Source organism: Sphaerodactylus townsendi, linkage group LG05 (assembly GCF_021028975.2).
Source record: "Sphaerodactylus townsendi isolate TG3544 linkage group LG05, MPM_Stown_v2.3, whole genome shotgun sequence".
NCBI classification, from domain to species: Eukaryota; Metazoa; Chordata; class Lepidosauria; order Squamata; family Sphaerodactylidae; genus Sphaerodactylus; species Sphaerodactylus townsendi.
Genome location: NC_059429.1, coordinates 11561128 through 11571127, shown reverse-complemented (window position 1 = coordinate 11571127; position 10000 = coordinate 11561128). Strand labels below are relative to the sequence as shown.

Genomic DNA, 10000 nt, shown 5'->3' with positions numbered 1-10000 from the left:
AACGGTGGCCTATAAATGAATGAAGTGAGATGAATCAAGAGGCACCAGGACTGCAGGTTCCTTCTGGTTTCTGAATCATCTTGATTGCTCTTTAGTGAATGACGGGCCACCCGGCAAGACTAGGACAGCAGCTGCTAGCATCCCTTCCCTGGAGAGAAAGAATAAAAGCCCGAGTCGGCTGATGGCTGCTACCTGCTGTAACGTGCTGCTGGTTTACTTCAGGTGTGTTGAAACAGACAAATGTGCAGATGGGGATTTAGAACAGCTATGAATGAAATCAAAAGGGGGGGGGGTCTGCTGCTTTGGATTCTCTTCCAGATAGTTTCAGGTGAGTAGCCGCGTCAGTTTACAGGAGAAGAGCAAGGTTTAAGTCCAGTAGCACTTCAAGATTTCCAGGGTATAAGCTTTCAAGAGGCAAAGCTCCCTTTGGTCGATTTCCAACTGGAAAAATGAAAGTGGATACAAACCAGTTTGGTTTGATTCGGGACCTTTTCAGCGCAGTTTCGTGGTCCCCACTGCAGCCAAACGACCCCTGCTCCAGGCGACGCAGCAGCCAGGCTGAATTCCCCACTGTTTGTGGATCTGCCGCACGATCCGCTCAGGGGCTTCCTGATTGGCTGCTGCGTTGCACTGGGGCGGGGATTTTTCTTTTCTTTTTTGCACTTCGGATCCACGTCTGCGGGAGCATGTGCAGAAGAACTGCACTCGATGCCCCGTGTCTGTGCTGCTTTGTCTCCACGTGGATACGAGGTGTTGCGTTCCTTTGTGTTGCAGAAAATCATTCTAAACAGCCCCATGTCGCCACATATCCACGTGGATTTCAGCTTTGTGAAATAAAAAGAAATTAAAAAAGGACTGTGCGCGATGCGCCCTGATTGGATGGGAGACTCCACGTCACTCGCAAGGGCGGGTAGCTTGAACCCGGATTCACCCCCACAACTTTCCCACTGCTACAGATTGACCACGCATTTTTCCAAAAGGTCTACTTCCTTCCAGGTTCTAATATAACACGTGCGGGGGGGGGGGGCGACAGAAACGGGGTGAATGCGCGTTTGGCGCTGGTGTAGTGGGAAGTTCTGCAGGAAACCTGGATATTTGGAGTGACAAGCACGCATCTAATCATGAGTGGGGAATCGACCTTTATCTTCTGCTTACCAGGGGTTGCAAAGGACAACAGAGGGCTGTGATTTCTGCTTCTGTTTGCATGCATGCGGAGAGCAGCAGCAAGCAAGAGGCTCAGCCTCAGACCCTTGGCTCGTTCCTCATCATGGAACACCTCTTGGTGCTCAGCTTGCATTTCCTGGCTCTTGCAGCAAAGTTGCACCCTTCTCAGTAAACTGATGTCAACGGACTTAGAAAGGTGTATTTCTGTGGGTATGGCACCACTGGTCAGCTGACCTACACTTCTAGCCAGCCTTGATACCAATCAGATGATAATATTGGCTTTTCTTCCTGTCATGTAACACTGATGCCATATGACTTCCTGTGATATTCTTGCAGCTGCGGGGGGGCATATCTGGAAGGATAAAAGTTCACTGCGTTTTAAGCTTCTAACCCATAGGTGTCAAACTCGCAGCCCTCCAGATGTTATGGACTAAAGTTCCCATCATCCCCTGCCAGCATCATGGGTTGCGAGGGCCGCGAGTTTGACACCTGTGTCTAACCGTTTAGAAACCTAGCTATCCTGTTTCCATTTGGCAGAGGCGTATGGGGGGAAATGGTGCCTGGGGACAAAACCTAACCTGGCTGGTATCATCAGGAGAGTCTCCTTAAGATACCCTGAAATTTTTATGCTGTTGGCCTAAAAACTGTGCCCCCTGCAGGCCAAAAACTGAAAAAACACTAAAAAAATACAAAAAACACAAACGAACATTGGGAGAAGGAGCAAAACTCAGATTTTGCACCAGGCTCCATTTTCCCTAGCTACGCCTCTGTTCCCAGCACAGCATATCAGAAGAGGTGCTCCTGCAGCTACGTGGGACCCCGTAGGTGACAGCCAGTACCTTGAATCGAACCTGGTAACTCGTCAGTAACCAATATTGTGACTGCTGAACAGGTGTGATATGACTGCTCCGCCTAGCTCCCGATAGTAACTGAGTTGTGGCATTCTGCTCCAGCTGGGACTTCTGAGTTGATCCCAAGGTAAGATGTATGGTAGTCCAGCCTAAAGGTTATGTTGCACCCCCATGTGTGTCAAGGTAAGCAGCCATCTTCTGGGCACCACGAAGATGAAAGAAACAGAAAGCACAAGAAGTTGGTCAAATAGTGCCGGGATTTGGAAAGTGCCAGTCACACAATCCAGCAATGAAGGAGTTCATTGTTGCATGCTAATTAGTTAGTGAGGTCAGAATTCAGTGACAACCAGGTAATTGATACCCGTTGGTTAAGCCGACTGGTATGAGATACATGCAGTCTATTAACGCAGGCACGTGACGGCATGAAGAGATGCATATATGGCGCGCACTCTTTGTTACACTTCTGCACGTGCTCTCAGCGCAGGCAAGGGTTCTTTGTTAGCAATGTGATAGTCTAAGTCACAGGTGTCAAACTCGCGGCCCTCCAGATGTTATGGACTACAGTTCCCATCATCCCCTGCCAGCATCATGCGATGATGGGAACTGTAGTCCATAACATCTGGAGGACTGTGAGTTTGACACCTATGGTCTAAGAATCAGGGGTCTTCAAACTATGGCCCTCCAGATGTTCATGGACATCAGCCCCTGCCAGTGTGGCCAAGTGGTAGGACTCATGGGAATTGTAGTCTATGAACATCTGGAGTGCCATAGTTTGAAGACCCCTGGCTGATGAGCCGGTTAGTTAGTAAGTCGTTTCTTGTTTTATCTCCCAAGTCAACTTACCCTTATTCTTAGCAAGTAAGTAAACTATATGTCAGTAAAAGCAACTGTCTCTGCCTCATTATTGCACTGACTCTGTTTTATAAGTAATATTTCCCAACAAATAGGCATCCCTGACCATTTTTCCATGGCAGCCTAAAATGACACAACTTACCCACCAGAAGAGAATGAACTGAACAATCCCCAGCAAGGAGCTCACTGGAGCCAGGCTTCCTGTTGACACCTTACACTGAGCCCACCAAGTGTTTTCAGAAGGGGTAGGGGCAGAGGTGGGATCCAGCAGGTTCTCACAGGTTCCCGAGAGTAGGTTACTAATTATTTGTGTGTGCCAAGAGGGGGTTACTAATTGGTGATTTTGCCACGTGATTTTTTTGCCTTAAGTTCACGCCCCTCCTCTCAGCAGTGCAGGTAGCCGCCCAGAACTCTTGGTAGAAGCAGTTCAGCAGTGAGGGTGCACCAAGGCGTGCGTAGCAAGCCTCTTGTGCCTCCTTCAAGTGCATTGCGTTTCTGCCCAGAGCTGGATCACTGCAGGTGCAGCGGCTGCAAGTCGCTGCCACAGCGCCCTTCCGCCCAGGAATGCCCTCCGCTACTCTGAGAATAACAAATGCCCAGCCACGCCCCATCATCGTATGCCCCACCATCCAGCTCCCAGGCATTGGATCACTACGCCACAGTTTTCTTCTTCTTCTTCTTGAATCCCACCACCATGGGAACCTGTTACTAAAATTTTTGGATCCCACCACTGGATAAGGGGTATCTCGCCTGGCATCACTTCTGATTGTCCCCCGGAGATCGGCTGGGCTGTGCAGATTAAAAGTGACATTGTTTTGGCAGCAGCTGCCACCATAATGTTAGTTTTGATTCTTTCTCTCTTGTTCTCCTTGCCCGTCGTATTTCCCATCTGGATTTTGTGTTTGGTGCCACCACATCTGGCCCTGTGAATTCCAGATGTTCCTGCAGGCTTGAAAAGATGGGAGACCCCCGAATTACCTGGACTCTTTAAGGCTTCTAGAACAATATCAGCATGACCCTCCATTATCCGAGGGCAAGACTGAACTTCTGCCTGTTGCGCTGTTGTTTTAAAAGCACACTCTATCCTTGTGTCACTTCCAATCTGAGGGTTACTTAATTAAATGCCACGAACAAAGTGAGATCCGAACCGGGGACCTCTCTGATCAGACCCACCATGCTAGACCAGCTCCCAGTGTGTAACATTTAATTTCTACTCAGAGCTGGGAAACACATACAAAAAAACCACTGTAAATAAAAGGTCAAAACACAGCTATAATTCAGTGCTCCCTGTGGGCAAGATACGTGCTATGGCAGAACAAATCCAACTCCTTCCCCAAGCAAGAAGCTCTGTGTTGACGGCCCCCAAACAAACCCCAAACCAACTGCCCAAGGGTGTTTGTGGGATGCCAGGCCTGGTAAGACTAACTTGTGGGGACCTGTCAAAAGCAGGGGGGTGAGAACCAGAGGTGGGATCCATCAGGTTCTCACAGGTTCCCGAGAGTAGGTTACTAATTTTTTTTAATAGTTTATTTAAGTTTCAATGTAAAACAAGTAATAGAAATCAGAAATGCATACAAAAAATACATATATGGAGACTGGGACTTGGGAACGCATTACAGTGTGGTGAAAAAAAAAAAAAAGTGTCATTTGGTCTATGTGCATGCTTGAAATTTGTTAATTTTAATTCATACTTCCTTATGAACATTTTATCTTCTAATCTTTAACAAAGTAATATTTTTGTTCCCTTGTTGGTTTGTACCTTATTTGTTAGCATAAGACTAAACAACAAAAACTAAAGTATTAAGTATTAGAGAAAAGATAGAAAAGAAGAGAGGTTCATTATTTGAACTTTACTTTTCTTTGGTAATTTTGACTTTAGTCTTGTACATAAGTATACTTTACTATAGTGACTATATAGAAAGCTTAGATGGAGGGAAATAGAAGAAGAATAGAAGAATAGAAGAATAGGTTACTAATTATTTGTGTGTGCCGAGTGGGGGTTACTAATTGGTGATTTTGCCACACGGTTTTTGCCTTAGTTACGCCCCTCCTCTCAGCAGTAGCGCGCAGAACTTGAAACAGTCTAGCAGGAGGTGCATTCGTTTCCTGCCCAAGGACCGGCGTAGCAGCTGCGTCCTTGCCACAGCCCCGCCCAGGAATGCCCCGCCCCCAGAATGCCTGGCCATGCCTCCGTCGTGCCCAGCCCAGCCCCATTGGCGCTAAGCCACAGTTTGAATCCCACCACCATGGGAACGTGTTACTAAAATTTTTGGATCCCACCACTGTTGAGAACCATTATCAAATTATAACAAGGACCCCACAGGCGGTGGGGAAGAATTCTAGAGAGGTCTATAGCCTCCTTTCTGGATTTCATTTTGACCACATTTAACCTCTACCTTGAACAAACCACTGCTAACAATTCCACCTTTCTTCTTCACCTCGGAAGAGGCATTTGTTCATTTTGAAGCTCCACAGTCCCAAATACAACCATGTTCTTCAGCTTCTTATCCCAGGTATTCAGAGAGCAGTACATAGAGGACTGCCAGAATTTCAACCAGTTTAATTAACCTGCGTAAATTTATAGCCTGGCTCATGCCAGAAGTTCACAACTGGGAGCCAGAACTAATTCCTGGCCCTTTGCCTTTCATGGTAAATGTCTAAGCAATCACATGTTTGCTACATTCCCACTGCACGTATTTAAATGTATCCTGTAAAAAACAACAACTGAAGGTCTGTAAATCCTGAAATGTTTGCAGTGTCATAACTGCTAAGGTCCCACATTAAGCACATTCATTAAATAATTAAAGGACTCTTGCTCCCGACAGAGGAAGCTGCCTGGTGTATCTCTGCATGATTTACTGCTCTGGTCTTCTAATCAGACTCTGCTGGAGGTGATCCCTGCGGATTCTGTACCCTCTTCAGGTCAGATGTAGTTGGAGTATTAATTTACTTTCACTGCAGAAATCTAGGAAGAAGAAGAAGAAGAAGAAGAAGAAGAAGAAGAAGAAGAAGAAGAAGAAGAAGAAGAAGAAGAAGAAGAAGAAGAAAGTTAGATATTATATCCCCCCTTTCTGTAAGACCTAAAGGGACTTAAAAACTCCTTTTCCTTCCCCCCTCACAACAAACACCCTGTGAGGTAGGTGGCTTGCGTGTGTTGGAGTGAATTCCCCAGATAAGACTCCACAGCTCAAGCAGCAAAGCAAGGAATCGAAGAAGAAGAGGAAGAAGAAGAAGAACAGAGTTAGATATTATATCCCCCCTTTCTGTAAGGAGACTCAAACTCCTTTTCCTTCCCGCCTCACAACAAACACCCTGTGAGGTAGGTGGGGCTGAGAGAGCTCAGAAGAACTGTGACTAACCCCAGGTCACCCAGCTTGCGTGTGTTGGAGTGAATTCCCCAGATAAGACTCCACAGCTCACTCCGGAAGTTATTTCATCATTGTGAACTTAGAGGAAAAGTGTCGCTATCAAAAGAGTACCTCGCAGCTAGAAAGTCCTATCATGATCTTTTAAAGACCAAAAAGAAATTACATCTTACAAAGATTTGGAACAATCTCCATCAAGCCTTTAACTCCAGAGACAGCAAAAGCTTTTGGCGCATAATTAATTCAAGTGCCGGGCGAAGCCCTATGTTACAGCCATCAGTTCCTCAGGATGTTCAGTGGAAGCATGGAGGACACATTTTACAGCCATTTTTCTGGGTAATCCAGAACTTTTGGATACTTCCATGTGCAACTGGAGAGCAGCAAAGCATTTACCTGAATGGCCTCCTGTCAGCTGCATTTCGACGGGAGTGATCTACCCTTATATATTCTGACCTTAAAACAGTGTAGAAAGCGCCAGGGCTCCTGATGGCTCTGCCACCCTGAACTCCCTTTACAGAAGATTCCCTGAGTTCTTGGGCCCCTATTTTGGCTACCCTGCTTTACCAAAAATTAACAACAGTGGCTGTATCCCTTTAAGCATTGGACTGAAGCTATCATTGTACCCTCTACAGTAAAAATGCGATCCATACCAGAATCCATCTTAACTATCGCCTTCCATAAGCTTTGAGCTTTCAGTGGCTACAGGTAAACTTTAATGCAAGGTTATCTTATGATCACGATCTCACTGCCTGAAGTCCTCTTCAGTGCTAGGCCCGGAACAGTGATAGGATATGCCACAGGTAAATCCTACCCTTGACCATTGTCTGGTTGAGCCGTTAAACCATTTGCTGGAGAATATTATTGCCACCTTTGCAAGGGTAGGGAAACTCCTTTTTTAGCGGCTTTCCTAGATTTGTAAATCGCGCCATTCGACTCTATCCCCAGGAATCTAGCTGTGGGAAAAATTGACTGTGTTGAGGGAATAGACCAGAGATTACTGCCTTTCTTCATTCTGCCAGTTGTATTCCTCAACTACCTGTCAAGTTGTAGATCGTCGCGGAAAATCGCCCTAATTTCTCTTCACCTATGAGTTTCTGAACAAAGGGAGTCAAGCAGGGTTGTATTCTTTGCTCCTCTCCTGTCTCAATCTTTATTTAAACGACCTTGCTCCTCATTTTGTATCTCAGATCTAAAGTCACGCACCCGCCTTTTGGGACAAAGACATCCACATATTGCACTTCTCTATGCAGACGACACTATCTGTGTTACTGTCTCACCGGTCCAAGGTGGGCCTCCGGCAAAGACTACATTCAAGCCTTTGGCGACGTTACTTGCAACAAAATGAAGCAGTGCCCTGTCGATTAATTATAACAAATCCAAAGTGCTGGTCTTATCGAATTCACCCGCAAAAAACTCAGCATCGTGGAAAAATAAACGGTACATTGATTGAACAGGTCCATTCATACAGATATTTAGGAAATTCACCTTCCATCAATTCTCTTAACCTCCGGGACCTCTCGCATATCCACCAGACTCTCAATACAAGTAAAACTCAAAGTGTTGGCAATAATATCCAGATTTTTTTTTCACACCAGAAGAAGCGGTCAATCTTTTTTCCCTCTGCCGCAGAATGGAAGTTTTTTTCAGTTAAAACATACTGCCACAATTATTACTTTTACGGAGTTTCTTCCAATCTGGGGGAGGGCAAAAACCGCTGAGAGAATTAGAGAGTGTTCAATCTTTGTTTCTTAGGTAGCTTTATTGGGTCTTTCCAAACTCAGCTCACATTATCAAAGTTCTTTGTTTTAGAAACCGGAGCCAAGACAATTTTTTCCCGGGTTTGGCTCTTCTTTGTTTAAATACTGGCTTCGCCTTCATTATAGAAACCTCGGGGGCAGTTGCTCATATATTTTTTTCTGTTAAGCGACCACTTCCACTCCACCCGGTACACACCTCAAAATTATCAAGCAAATAAACAACATAGGTGTATCTTTTTTTTGGACCAACTCCCACTACTGGATGGACCCGAAAAAGACAGGCTTTGAGGAGGCTTTTGAAAGTTCAACGTGACTCTTGACATTGAAGGGCACCTCTCTCTACAGCTGGAGCCTGCAGAACTTTGTTCTCCCACATTTTACATGGCATTTTCACCACCATTGCCGGTTTTATGGCTAAATATATGAGTAATTTAATCAATCCACATCTCCGCCAGAGATATTTCTATGCTTGCCTCAAGCTAAATGTGTTGACCGACCGCCCAAACAAGAGAGGCAGGATATCATGCAGACATCCCACAGTGGAGAATAACAGGACTTGTTCCTGTGCAGTAGCTGGCCTACCCGAAACAACTGAACACGTGCTCCCTTCACACAAAGGGATTTCCGTTGGCAGTCTATCGGTTGCTTTTTTCTCGAGGCCATCTTGCAAGAAATACCCTTTTCCAGTGAGATCAGATTAAAGGAAAAATAGTTTCCCTACACCTGCTTAGTGACCATCATCCCCACACTACTGAATCAGTTGCCAGGTTTTTAACAAAGGCACTTGGATCAAGAGTGAAACCTTTGTGTAAATTTTAGTCAATTGGTTTTAACATAATCTGTATTTTTGATGGCCTATATCCACCTGAACTCTTTAGAATCTGTATTTTACCACTCTTTATATGCCATTAAAGGTTTTGTATTTGTATTTGTTGTTTGACTCCACAGCTCAAGCAGCAAAGCAAGGAATCGAAGAAGAAGAAGAAGAAGAAGAAGAAGAAGAAGAAGAAGAAGAAGAAGAAGAAGAAGAAGAAGAAGAAGAAGAAGAGAGTTAGATATTATATCCCCCCTTTCTGTAAGGAGACTCAAACTCCTTTCACTTCCCCACTCACAACAAACACCCTGTGCGGTAGGTGGGGCTGAGAGAGCTCAGAAGAACTGTGACTAGCCCAATGTCACCCATTCAGGCTAACCTGAATTCCCCAGATAAGTCTCCACAGCTCAGGCGGCGGAGCAGGGAATCAAACTTAGTTCCTCCAGATCAGAGTACACCTGCTCTTAACCACTACGCCACTGCTGCTCCTCCACATGAGGCCCTGCCAGTGTTCACATCTGTTGGGGCCAAATAACCCTGCCTCCCAAATCAGGTGAGGGCACAGCACTCAACATTCCCCATGCTGAAAGTAGACTAAGTATGCATACACTACCTACCCCGCAGCTGTTGCTTTGCAATGAGATTTTCCCACGGCTTTCTATTTACACAGGCATTTTCATCCTGCAAAATGCCCCGAGCTGAGCCGATCTGTCATTTTGCCCACCTGCTGCATCCTCATTGTTTCCGTGCAACCTCTGTTTTGGGGAGACTGCCAGCCACATTTCTTTCTGCTGTCTTTGATCTAGCATTAGTTTGCTAGACCATGTCAATTTCTTGTCTCTATCACTGGGTCTATTGCTCTAGCAGACTTCCACTTGAAAATAAAAAAAGAAAGCCCTTCTGATCCTTCAGAAATGGTGGCCTGAAGAGTGGGAGGAATTAAGAACATAAGAACAAGCCAGCTGGATCAGACCTTCAGGAGTCTCATCTATAGTCCAGTACTCCTCTGGCTACTCGCTCAAGAAAGGGCTCCTACCACTAGGTGCCTTTGGGAGCTCACGTGCAGGGATGTGGAAAGCAACGGCCTTCTGCTGTTGCTTTGAGCACCTTAGTCTGTTAAGGCTCTTTGGGAATCTCTCACAGATCAAGGAGGGATCAAGCATTGAGTGTAGCCATACATCGACTTCTCTCCTCCAT

At 45.6% G+C, this 10000-nt stretch overlaps 1 long non-coding RNA gene across 1 annotated transcript in view; it reads left to right on the top strand.

Moving 5' to 3' along the window:
* Window positions 1–6843, top strand: part of LOC125432977 — a 13168-nt gene extending 6325 nt beyond the window's left edge. The window contains exon 3 of the long non-coding RNA XR_007244579.1: window positions 6813–6843. This is a non-coding gene — a long non-coding RNA (uncharacterized LOC125432977). The remainder of the gene's footprint in view (window positions 1–6812) is intronic.
* The last annotated feature ends 3157 nt before the right edge of the window (window positions 6844–10000 follow it).